We start from the raw sequence: 19,231 nt of genomic DNA on the forward strand, positions 1-19,231 counted from the left end.
GCATGGCTTATTTATGACTAATCAGGCTGCTCAGTGTAAGGTGTATTTATTTCAATTACATGTTATCTGTTGCATGAAATGACTAATTAAAGATTTCTCTATAAATATTAACCTGATTGAAGCTAGCTTACTAGATAGAGTTATGCCAAGACCTCTTTAATTCCATGAAATGCATTTGTCTCTGATTCAGTTTTCATAAAGTCATTTTGTATGCCATGAATTCTGAGAGAAAAAGTAGATCTAAAATTCCTCAAGTGTAGTAAATATAAAATTGTTGCAGGCAGTGCTGCATACTTTTTGGTTTTCTTGGAATTTGCTGCTAATTCTCATGGGTTTTCCTACAATTTGTGAATTCAGTGTTTCATTTTTGAATATAACTTGAATTATAGAAAAACTATTTCCAATTTACATTCAATTATGCTAACAATTATAATCATTACAAATGTAAATGTGGTTGGTCTTTATGCCAGTGAAAAGTTCAGGAGTTACCCTTTGAAATTAAGCTTCTGTTGTAATGGAGTCTAAAAGCTGATTATTACTTATGAAGGTGGGTAAATTCACTTGATCAGTTTAAAAAATGGATATCATTCTTGCAGTACTCTAGGAAACAGATCCTATCAAGAGAAAGGACTACAGTGTAAGTTGTCATGTTCACTGCAGCCTTGAATTACAAGACAATGTATACTTATTAAACTTCACTTTGTATTTTAGAGTGTGCAAGATAAGAATGATGTGGCGGGTGAGAATACACAAAATACAAATAGTCCAGTGGATTGGATAGTAGTCTGAAAATTTGAGGTTTCCATTCAAATTGTTGCCTTCATATGTAGATTTCTAGATAACTCCTATACTTTTTCTATCTTTATTTCTTCGTTCCAAAAATATTGGTGTGAATACTCAGAGCCCTTAACAGAACTGAAACTTAAGGATGAAGTCCTCTTAAGATTCAGAGGTTTTTGGGTGCTTGGATATATCTAATAATGAAAATCTGAACAAATATGGTAGTTGATCTATTGATACAATGTGTGATCCTTTATATATTCATAAGGTGATACTGTTCTCAATAAATTTACATGAAAAGCCACTGTCAGTGTACACATCCAGGCCAAAATTTATTTCTACTTCTATTTAATCAACTCATGGAAGGTAGATAAATTGAAACATATTTTTATCTTTCCATACTTTATTGAGGATAAAGAGTCAATTAAACAAAAACTTTTAGTCTTCAACACTATTCTTTAGAATATGGGTCATAGTACCATCTAGAGGTGTAGTTCAGGCTGATAAGGAAAGAATTCTGGGTGAAACAATATGCCTTTTTTAGGTGAGCACATTCCAATGACTACACACTGACAATTATGTAATACAAGCAGGGACAATTAAATGAGGTAGATTTAAACTATTTCATTATATGGTACTATATTTTGTGGTTTGTGGAAAGAACATGACATATTTAGTGTAGTGATAATAATTTTCCAACACACAAGTCATTTAAATGGAGATAGATTTAATAATAGTCACTAAAAATGGCTTTCCTAAAACTCTTACTCCATTTAAGTTTCACTGCCTGGAGATTATAAGGGATGATATTTCAACATCCTCTTTCATATCCTTTGGCAGGAATAAGGTGGCACCTCATTAAGGTGAGTAGAATGTACAGCGGTGAGCAGATTGTGGTAATTTCTGGGAATTTACAAGTATGGAGATGTACTCAGCTTTTCTGTGCAATGGAATGTGGTTATTTTACCCTTCATCTCCACTTTGAAGAGAAAGCACATCTATGTGCAAACTTCATGGACAATCTTTTTAATGTTTTGAATAATATTTTACAATAAGAGGAGAAAACAAAGCTAAAACATAAAGACAGTGGATGTAATTAAGCATCTGCAGGAAACACAGAGAGCCGTAGTTGATTGTCTAAAGTTCTTCCAGGTTATTTACATGACATTGCTTAGGTAATTAAGGAAAAGAACAGGAAGAATGTCATACCTGATGAAAATAAATAAAAATCTGAAGGATAAAAAGAGGGGATAAAAAGAACTTCAGAGAAAAAAAAATAGAACTTCAAATAAATGAATATGAGATATTTCAGAGTGTCAAATTAAAGTTACAAATGTGTTTAGAACTTGTGATCGGTGTGGTAACTACTTGTAAAAAATAAACAGAAAGAGGTACCTATGGAAGTAACTAGTGGAATTTGTAATGTGTGGATGCAAAGAGAACCTTAAACTTATTTTTTGCTTTGCAACTTTCAGAGAAAGAAAATATTCTATAAATAAATAAAATCAGTAACTTTAGCTTCTTATTTTCTGGAAGTGATTACTTTGTAGTTTGATGATGGTGGAGGTGCTTTTTTGTTGTTGTTTCTGTTGTTTCTTTTTCTTTTTTTTCCCCAACATGGATTTTTCCTTGGGTTAGTGAGGGAAATGGGAACTCAGAGTGTTTTTTGTGCAGAACAAAATCTTATTTTCAACCTCAAAAACTTTCAGGGAATGGAGAAATGGCTTCCTCTCTTCAAGGCTTGTAAATGATGGAAGACTTGCAATTAATAAATTGGAACTCTCCATCTTTCTGCAGGTATGACACTAGCAAAGGCTGCCCAGAGGCTGTGGACGAACCAACCAACCAACCAACGAAGGTTGGTGATGTTCATTATCTGCCTGTACATGGGCCTGGGCACCCAGCTCTGGCGTCTGCCAGAGCTGGGGTGGATCCAGAGGTCTCTGCCCACCTCAGCCAATCCTGAGACTCTGTAGGAAGAAACAAAGTATTTCTGAATTCTCATTTTTTGTACCTGCAGTGATCCTGGATTGTATTGTTCAGATTATTGTGGCATGAGCATGGATTGCCATTATATACAAAATACATAGCATTTTTTCATTCTTATCCTCTCCCTTCACAAATATATGTATTTAAATATTGTGCATTCATAAGATAACTTTAAGAAATGTTGTCTCAAAAAGAATAAAAATAACAGATGAAGCAAAACCTCTTTATAAAAGCGAATGCAATTTTTTCTTCATAATACTTGAGAATGTTCTTCCTTTTTTGAAAGATATGAGGTCTGTGAATGCAAAATGACCTTTTCTTTATGAACATCTACAATAGGGATTTGAAACTTAAGATAAAAATGATTCATTCTGATTCTTCATGTGAGAGCTATTCTTCACAGAGCTGTGGTTTACTTTTCAGGTCTGAGGTAGAAGCTGTACACTCTTCCTTGAAGAAAAGTTACAGCAGAATGTAACAGAAACACTTAGCTCTGAAAAGTTCTTTAACAGCAGGTGTAGGTCTTCATATGAGGTGGAACAGATGACAGTTCAATTCACAGGAGGGCTGAGAGTATAAGAGATCTCTCCATGGAATAAAGTAATGTATTTAGGGAAAAAGACGGGTTCTTTGAGGTTATGTCTCTATTAGCAAGTAGTGCAGCTAAATAGAAGTGGTCTGTAGTGAGAAACATTTGGCATTGAGAACCAGACAGCCATAAAATTGTCATCTTAGGGGTTTAACTGCAAAATAGCTCCTGGGCTGTGTCTCCCAGTTTAGTGTCATACTAAATAAGTGTGGTGAGGGCATTTTTGGACCACTCCACTATGATAACCAAAGCAGAGTAGGTGGTAGTAAACACAAGGTTTGCTTCCAAGTCGAGGTCCTCAGTCTCACTGAAATGTCAGTATGGATGAACCCTGTGATTATTTTTGTAGAGTGTGCTGGCTGGATCTGACCATTTCTGCTCTGTTCGCTTGGGAGACATGGGTGTTCATTTACTAGAAGATGTTACTAATCTTTTTATGATTTTATGGGAAGTCCTCTTGTTAAAACTTTAATTAAAGCAAACCCAGTGAAGTTCAGTTTTTCCTCTAGAAAACAAAACTTTATTGAGTAACTGAAAAGAACATAAAATAAACTGAAATAAATAGAACTGTGCCACAAATAGAATCTCAAACTTTGATTATCTGTAGTTTATATATATATATATATCGGTATGTAATCATTCAGAGCTTTGCTTATCCCTACAGATCTAACTAGGGTCTGTGAATCTGGTTAAGAGTGTGTGTTATACTGTTATTGATAAAATAACTTTCAAAGTAGTTGCTGTGACTGTTCCATACACAACTGGAGAATTTTTCTTCTTTCAGTAGATTATATGGATGCCTTTTCACCTGGACCTCAAGAAGTTTCCCGGATGACATTTTTACACCCTCTCTAGAGCAAAATAAGAAAAACAATAGTTCTTGCAGGTATTACTATACCATTGTTTCTATTTACTCACTAACATGCTTAAAACGCACATTGACAGATTCTATAATATGTATATTCTATAAACTATAATCCTACAACATAATAGATATACTCTATATATCCCCTATGTGTGTAGCAATCAGCAAAATGCAAAAATGCTAGGACATCCTGCTAGGACAGACAGACAGGCAGAACAGATACCGAACACCAGAGCATTTTTATTATATGTAAATGTGACCTACAAATTAAATCTACAGACAGCAAAACTCTATCATTGGCTATGAATTTATAAAAGTGTAATCGTAGATATGCTTCGACCTTTGAATATCAGGATATTAGGAGACTGTCAAAAGACTTTCTTAAGGTAGGAGAATTTGCTCTTTTCTCTTCTTATTCAAAACGAAACTGAAACAAGATAAACCTTCCTTCTTGAGAATTTTACTTCACTCCAGGCAGAGAAGAATGCTTTCTTAAAGTCTCAGGCAAATGCTAGAAGTTGCTTTTTACACATAAGATTGTTAACAAATAGTTCTCATGTTGAAAATCTTCCTACTCTTTTTGGAAATAATTATGTCTTTCTGGCTCAGCATACTTGAGTCAGTGCCAGTCCCATTTACTGTGGTGTCTCCAGAAGTCTCATCTACACCCAGAAAGTTCAGCTGGCAATTAAAAGCAAATAAACAAACAAAGCAACCCAAATTAGGAATAGTATTTCATGTTCAGTGTATGAAAACAGGTATATATAAACTCAAATTTTTTAGTTTAAAACTTTCTTAATTTTTTTTTTTTTTTTGCATAGGCTGTCTTGGCAAGTAGATTCAGTGAAAGGTATGTTAATGTACTATATTCACTGTTCTCATGCACAAGTTTCCATTCTTTCTGCTATTATGTAAGTTAGTAACATGTTCTCAAGAAATAGCAAATAAATATTTACATGGAGTTTTACTACAGGACTGCAATATAAATAGCAATATTGATGTACATTTTTACTGTTGTTTTCCATTTCTGACTATTAAATATACTAAAAGCTAGACTTACTATTGTTGTGATGAACCAGGAAAGATTGATTTGATATAATTCCAATTTACACTAAATTTGCTAAATCATGCTAGCAGCCAATTCACCTCAGCTACTGCTAATGATATAATTGTTAAGGTTTATGCTATGTACATAAATATATATAAATAGACACATAAGTATATGGGGAATAGTTATAGCTTCTTTGTTTTATCTCTCTCAGTGGTGTACTTTGGCTGCTAAAACTGAAGAGCAGGGCAAAACTCATCTGTGGAGAGATCCAGAAAATTTTATGAGAGTTTGTATCATTTCTTCATTCATTTCCATAAGATAAACCAGATAGCTCTGACCAATTGTGCCTACCAGTTATTTAAAATCTTAGTAAGGTTGAATATTGGGGAAGAAAATGACTGATGGTGTTTTTAAGTCAACGATGCAAACACATTCACTGGAAACAAACACAATGAGCACATCAAAACACAAAACACTTGTTATAAAGCTAGATAATTTTACCTCAAAAGGCAATAAAATGGATTCTTGCTTACTAAAGATGTAATAGATTATCCATTCCATTGGAAACTTGTAAAACTGGCTTCTGTCTATTTATTATATCTGTATATTTTCATTTGTACTTCATTTTCTCTGTCACCTATATACTAATTAGAGATTTTAACATGAACATTGCTTAATGCAAAGAAGTCAGTATTTTACACTGGATTCTAGAGATGGTAGCTGCACTCCATGAACATAACGAAGGTACCTTATCTCAAAGGTCTTGCACTATGCAAACTTCAAATAGCTATTGAAATTTATAGATATTGATGTTTTCTATAATACATTATAAAAGATACTGTTGAAGTAAAATCTTTTCCCTCTTGGAACCATTAGTAGTAATGTAAGTCCTTTACTCAAATAACTGTTTCTGGTCCATTTAAAACTGCTTAGTACATTACAAAAATGAATGGAAGAAAAACATGCAACAGTAGTTGGTCAATTTGCAAAATAATCCAAAATAATCTGGTTTTCCATGTTGCTTCTATTGAATGGAAATGTGCAAATGAAAGTAAGAAGGGAAAATAATGGAGAGAAGAGTAAATAGGTCATGAAGTAGTTTTTGTTTTGTTTTGTTTTCTTTTGGTTTTGGTTTTACTATTAAACACTGTCTAAATCTTAAATTCAGAACTGCAGAGCATACAAGAGTTCTTTCTGCTTTCTGGTCTTTTTTTTTTTTTTTTTTTTATGTACAAAAATAGATATTATGGAAGTTTAGCTGTAAATTGGATTTTGAGATACTACCGCAAGTAATAATTACAGTAAACAGGAGAACTACAAGCTGGTAATCAGTCTGACAACTTCTCAGTGAAATTAATTGCACTGGGAGATGTAAATACTATTATCAGCAGCTATCAGCCTGTTGTCCACAGTTATAGAAATGGATGCTAATATTACCTTTTGATTAGAACTGGAAACAGTTATTTGATTGTGTGAATGACTATTGAAATTCACTAGTATAGATAAATGTTCCTCTCTTGGGTCATTACTATTAACACAGTGAGGCAAGCCTGATCTTGATTAAGACCTTTATTAACTTGAGTTTATTTGGTTTTATTTATTAAGTACCTGAAGATCTCCTGGAAAAAAGACACTGACTATTGAATTGATGAAACTGGAGTCTAAAGACAAATGCATGGGATGTCAAAGCCAAAGTATAAATCAAGGTTCATGGCCTAGAATATATCATTTTAGATGAGAAAAGTTATGTTTTGTAAACAGCTGAATGATAGTTACATCTTAATAACATACAATAGCCAAAATAGACTGTCTTTCCAGAACCTGTAGCTGCACAATATGGTATGGCTCCTCATACAGACATCTTCTGGAACTTCCTACAAGTCAGTTGATGTAGGATTCACCAACAGTAGTGAGAGCAGAAAGACCAAGGAAAAGGCTGAAGGGTACTTAAACCAGAAAGAATGAACGTGCCCTGTTCCAGTCTGGAAAACTTGCCCTCCAACAACATTCAGCACAAAGAACACCTAAGAGAACACAAGAACTAAAAGTTCACATTGTTTCCCACAATATATTTCTCACAATATGTTTCCCACGGTTAAGTTTAAAAACAAAAACACTGTGATTTACAATCTAAAAAGGTGTTTCATAGTCTTTATAAATCTTTAATTTTAAATGAAATGTAATCACATTGTTTGCATCAATGCCACCCAAATCCAGGGTTTTAATCACAAAGAAAAGGTAGCTACGGAGAAAAAAGTTTCCTTCTTGAAAGCCAATAGAACTGATGAAAAAATGTTTTTTTAATCTTCACATGTTGAAGCCTCCTATGGATACCTGATATCTGAATAAATTTTCCACTGATTAACTGTCAAAATGGAGTAAATCAAGTAACTTCTCAGGAAAATATTTGTCAAAATTTTTAACCCTAAAACCCTAGCATTACGATATGCACAATTCGTACCTACTGGGTGTATTGTTTCTGTGTCTGAGGGTGAATTTAATTTTTGTGTGTTCCATATTAGCTGCAGAAAAGCTCGAGACATAATGGAAAATAACCCAGTTTGTATTCCAGAAGAAGGATCTAGAGGAGTTAAAATACATTCCTGTGATTTGCAGACAGCTTGGCATAAGTTCTGTTTTGCTGATGGCCAAAGCCTAATTTTAAGCACAAAGGTAAACATTTTATTTACTTGCTACATTATACTGCAGTAAAGCAAAATAAATGACAGCAGAACTGTGAATTATGGGTGTTGTGTTTTAACCTAGCAGGTAGTTAAGAACCACACAGCCATTCACAAGGTTTTCCCTGGCAGCATGAGGGATAAAATTAGAAAAACTGTAAACCATTGTTGATTGAGACAGAAAAGGAAAGGAAAATTAATAATAATAGTAATCATAATAGTAATAATAATTAAAGTGATGAAAATGCAATTGCTCACTACTCACCAACCAAGAGCCAGCTGATCCTCAAGCAGAGACAGTTCCTGTCACTAGATCCACTTGTCTTATTTTTCAGCATGATGCCCCATTGTATTGGACATCTCTTTGGCCAGCTTGGGACAATTGCCCTAGTGCTGTTCCAGTTCTTGTAACTACTCACTGGCAGAGCAGCATGAGAAGCTGAAAAGTCCTTGAAAGTATAACCAGTGCTCAGCAACAACTAAAACATTAGTGCGCTATCCACACTGTTTTCCTTCTAAGTCCATAACAGGCTCCATACCAGATGCTATGAAGAAAGTTAATTCTATACCAGACAAAACCAGCACAGTGAGTTGGATCTGCAGTTGATGGCAAGTGAACACATTTCACTGTCTTTGGTGAAAGCGTGCTTGTTCATATTGTCTGAAGGTCTGCTTAAGTGCATTTGTAAACATGGACAAAGACTTCAGATGAAGTCAAAGAAGAAAAATGAAAATTCTCATGGTCTATTTTTCAGTGTACCCACACACGAAATTGTCATTCAGATTCCCTGTTAAGTGAGTGCTAATTTATTTCCAGGTAAATTAATAAATGTAGATTTTTAAATTTAACTGTAAAAATGGGGCTCTTGTTAATTTTTCATTCTAATAGTGGGCAGAATGAAACTGGAATAAAGAAGTCTACTAAACTTAGTTGTTTTGGTGAACTAGAGTCAAGTAACAGAAATTCTATGTCTGTATTAGAGGCTTTGCTTTCACCTAGATTTGTGTGGAGATGTCAGATATGTACAGTTAAAATTTTTCTAGGTAAGCTTGAATAAGTCACATTAATTATTCATTCAAAGTAAGACTTTTCCTGCAAAAAAAACTATTTTCTTTATTTGAATCCTGTGAAAAATTAAAGGTTCCACAGTGAGGTTTATAGCAGTGTGTGTTTGATGTAGCAGTTTTACCATCTAACCATTTTAGAATACCTTGGGATTTTCAGGAGTAGTCTACAGTCTGTGAAATGTCACTTTGCTATTTACGTAATTTGAGGTGTGCTTCTCATTAACTCAAACACTCATTGTGCAGAGGAAGCCTTTTAGTGCAGGGAATCTGATGTTAGCTGAGACTTGATAAATGTTTGTCTTCTTCACTCAGATGTTAGTTGCTAAGTGTCTTTTCAGCAATTGAGGGTTACACATTTACAGTCTGGAACTGAGAAAGAACTAGATGGCTCTAGATAAATGAGATACTCTTGTTGCACAGAAATATGGCCAAGAACTGCTACAGTCTGGTGTGTATTTGATGCAGAAGAACATATTTTCATGGGAATGTATATCGTTCTTAAAAATAGACATAAAATGCATATTCATAAAGTGTCTGTTTTGAAATTTACTCCCTTGCTGATTCTATAACTCTGTAAACTGAAAAATTTTGGGGTACGAGGTAGGTGGTGATGTGGAGAGCTGAGAGATTGCTGTCAGAGTTGCCAAGATTGTTCATCCACTTCATAAATAAGCTCATGAAAGATCAAGATATCTGTTCCACTGAAAGATAAGCAAGAGGTGATACAGTACAACTGACATACAAACTTGATTTGCTCCTGACTTCTAACTGCAGAAGCAGACAATTAATCTACTGGAAGCTGGATAACTTGCTCAGTCATCAGTATGTGGTATGCAAGGATAACCATTCTTCAGACAGTCCATTATCTCTGAAAAATAGTCATAATATTTTAGATATTATGTGATATTATGGTTAACAAGTACTAAAGAAACCCCAACCAACTTGTATTTGTTGATAAGCAACATTTGAAAATTGCCCCAGAAAAATTGAAGGTTTTGTTTTCTTCAGAAAACAAAGATTACTCTCTATAGTAGGGCAGGCTACTTTTTTTTTTTTGTGTAAAAATTGTCTGTTTTCCATAGTGACTTTCGGCTCTGTTTTGCTTTCCTCCTCATTCATTCAGTGTATGTGTAAACGAACCCATAATTTATATAATATATAATTTATATAGTAAAAAACCCTTTCATTTAAATCAGAAAAGGACTCCATATGGGTAATACAAATAATTTTTTGAAAGTTATTTCTGTTTTCTGACTGTCTCAATGATCAGATTCTTTGTTAAGTTAGCTTAAAAAAATGAAGATGTAAATTGGGAAAAACAACGCTTATTGAAAAGGTAGTTGAAATTGAGGTGGGATCTGATATTTTCTTTAAATAACAGACAAAAAATTCATAGTTTTTAAGACCAACACTTCAGTAAAAAAATGATCAAGCATTGTATAATAACTAACATGAGTTAAGACAGCAAACTGTGGCCAATACTTCGTCATTTCTTTGGAACTGTCACAGTCAAATTTAAGCTCATTTATTTTATCTGATTCCCAGAAAAAGATTCCTAATCCTATCTGCTATCTACTGAGAATTAAGCAATTTTCAGATAGGATTCTGGCCTTGCCAGTCTGCAGTATATAGGGCTTAGATTTTTTGCTGATAGCATGGAATAACAACTCTAAGTTCCATCAGATACAATGCAAAAACTACTCCCTTTCCCCAGGGTATCCCACTGCCCTCAGGCTTAGCAGCTGACAGTTCACCAGGATGGTGACAATCAGTGCAGTTCTAAAGAGAAGAGTAAGATTATTTCCAGTTTAAATGGAAAGCTTCATCATAAAAAGCCACTATTACAGTAGTTGCAAGTTCTCACCCTCACATACCTTAAGATGTGCGTGTATCTCCCACCACTACAAAGGGCTTTCTGCTTGTCTTTCTGAAATGAATAATTTATCTAATTTTCAAAGAAGTCTAATAATGGAGCAAGATTGTTTTTTTCCTTTTCCTTTCCCCTTTTCTTTTTTCCTTTTCCTTTTCCTTTTCCTTTTCCTTTTCCTTTTCCTTTTCCTTTTCCTTTTCCTTTTCCTTTTCCTTTTCCTCTTTTTCCTTTTCCTTTTCCTTTTCCTTTTCCTTTTCCTTTTCCTTTTCCTTTTCCTTTTCCTTTTCCTTTTCCTTTTCCTTTTCCTTTTCTCTTTCCCTTCTTTTCTTTTTCCTTTTTTTTTTTTCTTTCCTTTTCTTTCTCTTTTATAATATTTGTTATTACTGATTTACATTTTGATTGTTTTCTTAGTGAAAATGTCTTCTAACAGATATACTTTGACATTCAGCATTCTGTCTCGAGGCCTAGAGATGTCAAAGAAACATGCATGGTTAGCCAGACTAACCCCAGTACGGTGCATTATCTTTGCTATTAGACACTGAAGGATGACTCAGAATTAATTTAGCTTCCAGCAAATTGCATAGTCTTCATTTAGGCAGCTTAAGCATATTTAAAGGGTCACTTCACAGAGTTTTTCATCTATATTTTTGCACAGTTCATGAAAAATCATATAATTTTACTTTTATGTGCACAAACCATTAGACCTGAGTGTACATATGTTAATGTGTTTCCATTGAATGTGCTGAAAATGACTTGCTCTCTTATTGTATAATCTCTGATAAAAGTAATTCTCTAAAGGGTACTGAAGGTGCTAACAAGCATTTATAATGCAGTAACGCTACTGATTTCACTTTGTCTTTGTTCTACTCATAATCATTATCTCATTTCTTTATTTTTTTTTCTCTGAGTTTGTAAGGGGAAGATGGTAGGAAGTGTAAATAATCAGCACTTCTCTGAAATATCCAATCTTCTCTCCCATCATGCTTCTTATGGACTAAGTCAGAATGAGTTATGGTTTTATGGGTTGCTCTCTATGAGCTGCTAACTAAAGTTGATAAATGACACAGAAATTTAGCTCAGTTTTTGCTGTTAATTATACACTGGGTAACATTGATAAAATCAGATTATTTTTAGACAAAAATGATAATTACAACTTCTTAGTTTTTATACTGTAAAAAAATCATGAAACCTAGATTACATTGCAAATCATGTCAATATTTTTGACTGCTGGTATTTAAATTTATTGAATGGAATTATCACTTGTTTGGGGGGAAAAAAAAAAAAAAAAGACATTTTAGGTGAAATCTACACAACAGCTCTTCCCATCGATGTACTTTTGGCCAGTGACTTTTCTTTTTCAATTCTACAGCAGAATCTGCCTCAGAGTTTGAGTAATGATGACTTATAAATCTTTGTAAGATGAAAAGAAGATTATTTAACTTACTTAGCCTAATGGAAAAGTTATCATCTTAAGGTACAGTACTTGTTCTTAAAGCATTCTTTCTTCAGTAGGGTTTTAACTGCTCCTGACTGCAATCCAAGTCTTTGTCTGAAAAATACAAATTATGCAGTAAGGTGCCACTGTTTAGCTTTATGATTGTCTACAATGGTATTTTAAAATGATAATTCAAACTAAGAGAAAAGGTATTTTTATTCAAATGTCTTCCTTCATGGTGTCACACTGTTATAAATAACATTCATATTTCAACATATTGAATTACATTTAGTATCAATACAGGGAAAAATAATCGTGAAGGCTGAGTTCCTTAAAAATATGAAGGCAGTTATAAGGGTTGCAACTTGCCTTGTTCAGTGCTATTGTGAGTGCATTTTCAAGTACATGGCTATACAGTGACCTATGCGCCTTTGCATGTGTTTACTGGTCTTCCAGTCGGGGAAATTATATTGAAAATATATTATATTGAGAAAATTGAGCTGGAAGGCATTGTGAGATGATAAATGCAGAACAGCAAAATGTTATTTTGTAAGCCATTCTGAACTTTGTTGAATTTATGGTGAACCACACCACTAAAATATGATAAATAGACTATGTAGAACACCAGTCACCATGGGAAACACCTAGAAATAGGCAGTTCAACAGGATATGAGAAGACTGATGTCCCACTCCTGTGCTTGAAACTACATGAAGTTTTGGTTTACAGGCTCATCCAGTTTGATTTTAAACATATTTTGGACAGAAAGGAAAATTTATTTTGTTAAGCTTGGCAGCTCTTGTTGAGCTTATTTTTGACTATTGATCCAAGGAAGAGAATAATTTGTAGACAAGGAATATCATTAGGAATGACAGCGAGCCAGTGTGTGAGCTCTGACTTCTAGCTGCATAATATTTGAGGCAGAAAGTAACACCTCCTCGTGACCATTATATATTATGATTAAAATTTATCACACTCAAATAAATATAAACAAACAGTTCATTGTCTGAGGCACACCCCATCAGAACATACAATGTTTAAACCAATAAGACTGTGTGACATAAGCAAGTTAAATTAAGCAGAAAATGCTGTAGATAATCAGGGGCTATACAATTTACAAAAGGAAATAAATCTGAAATAATATGAAAGCCTTTAGATGCTGAGCAGAAGCTCTATTTTCCCCACAAGAAGCTAGTATTTCCTTTAAATGTGATTTATCTTTTCAAGTCGTTGGATTCAGTGAAGTTACATCACTGATAACATTGATGTGTGAAGAGTTGGAACAATTATTCCTTCTTTTCGACTGAGTAGTAGGTAGCATAAAGCTCAGGGAGATATTACTAAAAACATCAAACATTATCTATTGCAGACTGTCCACACAAGGCTCCAGAAATGTGTAAGAAGACTTAATTGCCATAGTGCTCTCTGGGAGTAAGAAAATAGAATTTAGATTTCATTTCTGGCAAGGGAATGAGCTACAAATTTAAAATGTACTGTGCTACAAGCTGGCTACAAATACTCTGAAGTGAAATCTCAAGCCTTTAAGGAAAATATTTTATCCTACTGTGTAAATCTGATGTCCTTCTATATCTTGGGTAATGTGCATAGCCTCTCCCACACCCCTCCTTTTGCAAAAATGCTGTGGTGAAGCTAGAAAAATTCAGACTTGCAACAAGGATGATCCAAGAAATGAAATCATTTACAACAAATAATAAATGGGTAGACTAGAATTTCTTCCTTAATAAAGAAAGTGGAGAAGCATTGTAACTGTATATATAAAACACAATCATCCTAGACAAGAAGTACATGACTGAGAGATTAGATGAAACTGTCAACAGACTTAAGCAAGATAAACAAAAGGAAGAACATCTATCCATGATTGATAGTTGAGCTATGGATCTGCCTGCCATAACATGCTGTGATTGCTAACATTTACATAGGTTCAAAAAACAATTGGGTAGGTAAATCAGTGCAATCCATAAGGATTATTAAGCAAAAATGTATTGATTTTGGAAGAAAAATCCTTGAGCTGTAAAATATTGAAAGCTAGAAGAGTATTCTGAGAAAACTTTATTGCCTGGTTGTCCCATTCAAACACACTTCTCTCAGCATCTGCTCTTCATCGTCTTTGAGGATAAGAAATGTGGGGTCCTTTGTTCTGACCCAAGACAGTCATTCCTTGGTAAAGATGTTAATTCTGTTGCAAGAGTGATATTTCAAATAAGGAAACTTAAAAAAAAAGAAAAGAAAACTAGGATAGTAGAAGCCTCAGGAACACTGCCTCAGTATCCCTATCAGTGTGCCAAGTTACTGCATGCTTAATTAGCTACCTACCGAGACACTTGCACTTCTGAAAGGAAATTGAAAATGGGCTATCAGACTGGATATGGTAATCCAGCAGCTCTCTTAAGTTCCTAATTACAGCTGAGGAGTAATTATTAACAATTTACTACTTCAGGTAATTTATAGAACTGAACTGAGTCAGTGTCACAAAATATTTATCCTTATAGGGAATGAGGAATGTGCTTAAATGTATAGGACTAAAAATACAGCATTGCTTTCTTCAATATATCAGTTTAGAACATCTCTGAAAATAGAATTGGGAGTGAAGTCATCTTTTCACTATCGTTAAAGAACTAAAACCTCCAAACGTACTTTTTTACACCTCTTCCACGTGCAGTCACCAAAAGTTTAAGACAACATTTGTTTTCAGAAGGTCTGAAAACACTGAGCACTTTATAACTCTGAGGTGGCCTGCCAGATCACCTAAGCAGCCTGGATAATATTCTGTTAGGCAGCCTTTTTCTTTCTTTCTTTTTTTATTTTTTTTTATTTTTTCTTTGAAAGCTTCATGGTGCTCCAACTTTCTAGGACAAAGAGCACGATTCACTCTTTACTTTTAAAATTTCAGTTATATAGTCTCTTGCTGTCTAATGGTGAATTTTACCTTTTCTGGTACGGTTTATCCCTGCCGATACCTCTCATTCACAGAAACACCATTATTCTGGATTAACAACTTCTATCAACTTGACATCTGATTATTTCCAAGCAACAAATACTAAATTCACTTTTCGGTGTTTTTCCAAACTCCGAAAATTTGGACACACTTAGAACTAGCGTCATTTCAAATGAGAGCATGTAGATCAAAACCTTACTACAGCAAAAAGATCACTAGTTGAAAGTGTGGAGTTATTTCACAAATGAAGATTTTGGCATATTTCAAGCTGACTACAATAAATCTGTCCAAAAGGGACACTTTTTACAGTGAATTATTAATAGAATTTTTTTTTTTTTTTTTTTTTTTTTCCCAAGGATTCCTAGCTGATTACACATAGTAGCTCGCTTTAAATCCCTTTGCAGACCCAAATGCCTTCTAGGATGAAGAAGATACAGACAAGAAGAGAAATGCATACAATGTGCCAATCATTCCGGCTGACACAGCAGCTTTTTGGGAATTTATTTCTCTCACTGAAGTTTCCATGGTAGGTACCCTAAACAGTTATCTGCAACTGAAAGTTATCAAAGCACTGTGCAGATGAGAGCACTGTGAGGAACTGTGATTGTAATTCACTGTGATCTCTGCTTGTTTTCTAGAACCAAGTTGTTATCTAACTATCCTTTAGCATATTATTCTAATGTAAATTAATTTTTTACCTATTTAAAATGTTGATGTAATATTGAAGAGATGAAGGATTCAGAAGAGCATATGAATTTCCCCTTCTGCCCCCAAGCAACCTCCTGAGTAATGAATTTCTCCTCGTGCTCTTTTCATGATTAAAGAATATAGATTTATATTTAAATATATAACTTACCAGGGAGAGAAAGTATCAATACTAGGGAGCATCTGAAAAGTTATTAAAAAAAAATCCAGAGTAAGGAGAAAATATAACTGCCATGCATTACTGCACATAATATATACAGAAATAAACAACATATATAGAAATAAGATCAGACTGTTTACATCTGAGCAACTGCAAACAGTAATTAAAAGTGCTGTTCTGTGAGTCCTGCTGTTATGAAGGCAGTAGATACTCAGATACCTAAACTGCAGGCTGAAGTAATTTGTGACAAGTACTAGAAATTCCACCTAGCAAATTCTCTGTGCATGTGAACAGTAGAGACTGAAGGAATGGGTGAAAAGTATGCTGAATTTATGCTCCAAATAACAAGACTCATTGGAATTTTCATTATTGTTTGTAGATCAGATGCCACACAAATATTTGTATCTCTTATTTTAGGATGTTAAATCTCTAAAACACATAAACCACTAAAATTTCTATGCTATGTCAGCAGTGATGGAACATTACGTGAGATGATAATCTTTCATTGTGAAAAAGACATTATCCCAAATAGAGAAGACAGAATCCAGTATTTTTTCTGTTTTTCATTAACTACTAAAGAGGAGGAAACACTGCTGTTGTTTTATTTCGTATGTTTAGTTTGTATGTTTGTTTTTAAAATAGAACTATTACAGCAGTCTTATCTAACATTAATAGTGTTGCTATGGTAATGGTTGAAGAATTGCATTTGCTTTTATCTTACACATGCTAATTCAGAAGTCCATAAGGATAGCAGTAAGCTTATGAAGTTTTCTAAACTTCAGACCTGGAGCTGTAAGTTTGATAGAATAATAACATAACAACACATAATAACTGTGATGAATGGGTCATCTTACTTTCATCTGCCTTCACTCTCCTCCATTCCTTTAAAAATTATCAGATTTTATGTAAAGATTCTACAGGACTGGTAAACTCAGAATTATCACATAACAAATCTGTAAGCATCAGATGGTTTAAATAAAGTATCATTACCCTTCTCAATGAAAAGTCTGTACTTGGACCAGAAGCTTTCATAATGTATATACACTTCATTATATATAATGAATTAGAATTGCATTCACTGTTGTCTTAGTCTGGAGAGCAACACTAAAGCAGTGTTAGAAATGAAATGGAGTAATACTAAAGACTTCTTTTGAATAACTGCTGCTTTCTAGACTCTGATAAAAGTCAAATTTTTTATTATTATGTTTGACTATGATGAGGAAGTAGATGCTCTGTGAAGCTAAAAATGTGTGTATAGATTTCAAAGGTACTCAGATGACATGTAGTTTGTCTTCATAGACCAGTTAATTCACAGTAAATGAAGGAAATAGCACTATTTTCTTCATGGGCAGTTACTAAATTACAGCACATAAGTACTTCTATATTATATCCACAAAGGTTAACTTTAGCCTAGAAAGGCTAAACTCCTGAGGCTTTTTTTATACTTGGAGAAAGGATGTAGCTTTTCCAAGAGAGTGATTCAGATCAGAATTCAACATAAAACAGTATTGTCCAGGCAGGGAGATAGTGTAAATAAATCACTGTAGTGTAAGAACACTGCGTTAACTACTCCATGCAGGGAAGCACTTACAAGGCTATTCTCTATTTTCATTTAAAAATGCAAATGTATATTTAAAAATAACTGGTGAAATTCAAATTGACCTTTTTTTTTTTTTTTTTTTTTTTCCCCCCACTGATTATGCCAGCAATTTCATATGCTATTTTCCTAGAAATCCTGATAGTTGATACACAATTTTGTCCTTCGCTACTCATTGCTGCATGATTTTAAAGAGCAAATTGCTCCAATTTCCACTCTTCAGTACTCCAATGTATTCTAGGAATGTAGTTTTCCTACTTTACAAAGTTCAGTTATCACACAATCATTATCTGAAATAAAATGAGTAAACAGATAAAAAGAAACATTGCTATCCCCGTATAAGGATGAGACACAGTTAGCATCTGTAAAAACACTGAAATCTTACTACTTTGATACATACAGGTGAATCAATGGCTATGGATACTCATATTGTTAGCAGCTGAATTTATCATTAACTTTGTCAGCTGAAATGTCTCTCATATCTCAGATAGTGTAATCAATTAAATCAATAATAAGATAGGCAGCGACTATTAAAATGTTAATTTTTAGTGTTTTAGGTTAACTACATTGTAAAAAATCAACTTTTCAAGCCCTTGAAATCCATAATAAGGGCAGGCGCTCTCTATCATTAACTTTATACAGTGTTTCTTTTCATTCCTTGGAAATCTCCCAGTCATATAGTTCTCTAACACACAATCAGTAGAATGGTTAGTAAACAAAGTATTTTTAAACTCTTTATGTGTTTTGCTTTCTGACAGTTTAACTTGCTGCAGCTACTTTTACAAATAGTATGAAGAAAATCCAGTATTCCCTCCCATTTTTCTGCCTCTCAAAAGCAGCTTGTCCTCAAACACAGGCCCAGAACAGCTTATATTCCAAGTAAACTCAGATTAGATGACAGATATCACTTTGAATAATAGAGGTTTGTCTTTGTTCTTATATATATATATACATCATTTACTTTCTGAATGAAAAAGCTACAGCTATGTGACTAGTGATTTTCATAACAAATATCCATTGACAATTGACATTGTAAATACTTTTTAACAAATATTTGGCAGCATTAAAGGCAACACATGGATAATACAAAGGTAATCATAATTACATCACCTCTTGTCCTTAATTATGCTCTGGCTACCTACCCCAGATTTCTGAGGCTCTAGAACCCAGAGATGGGTCATTTTGCTTAAAGCACATTTCTCAAAAAAAAACACCAAACATACTTTTTACATTTCATGTGTCCATACCCACATAAAACTTCTTACAAATTAAAGGACCTTGTGCTAACTCTAGAAGAAAGAAAATTGTAATAATTATTACCTCTGTTATAGCCATATAAAGTTCAGGCTTATAAGACATGGGCTTCTTTTCCCATTGTGAAATGGTGTGCTGAACTCCACATCTCAAGTACATTAACTTTTCCATACTGTTATTATTTTCAAAGTGATCTTTTTTGCTTGTCAAGCACAAGAGCACTACAGCTGCCT

The sequence above is a fragment of the Phasianus colchicus genome, chromosome 4 (assembly GCF_987193195.1).
Source record: "Phasianus colchicus chromosome 4, bPhaCol1.hap1.1, whole genome shotgun sequence".
Taxonomy (NCBI): domain Eukaryota; kingdom Metazoa; phylum Chordata; class Aves; order Galliformes; family Phasianidae; genus Phasianus; species Phasianus colchicus.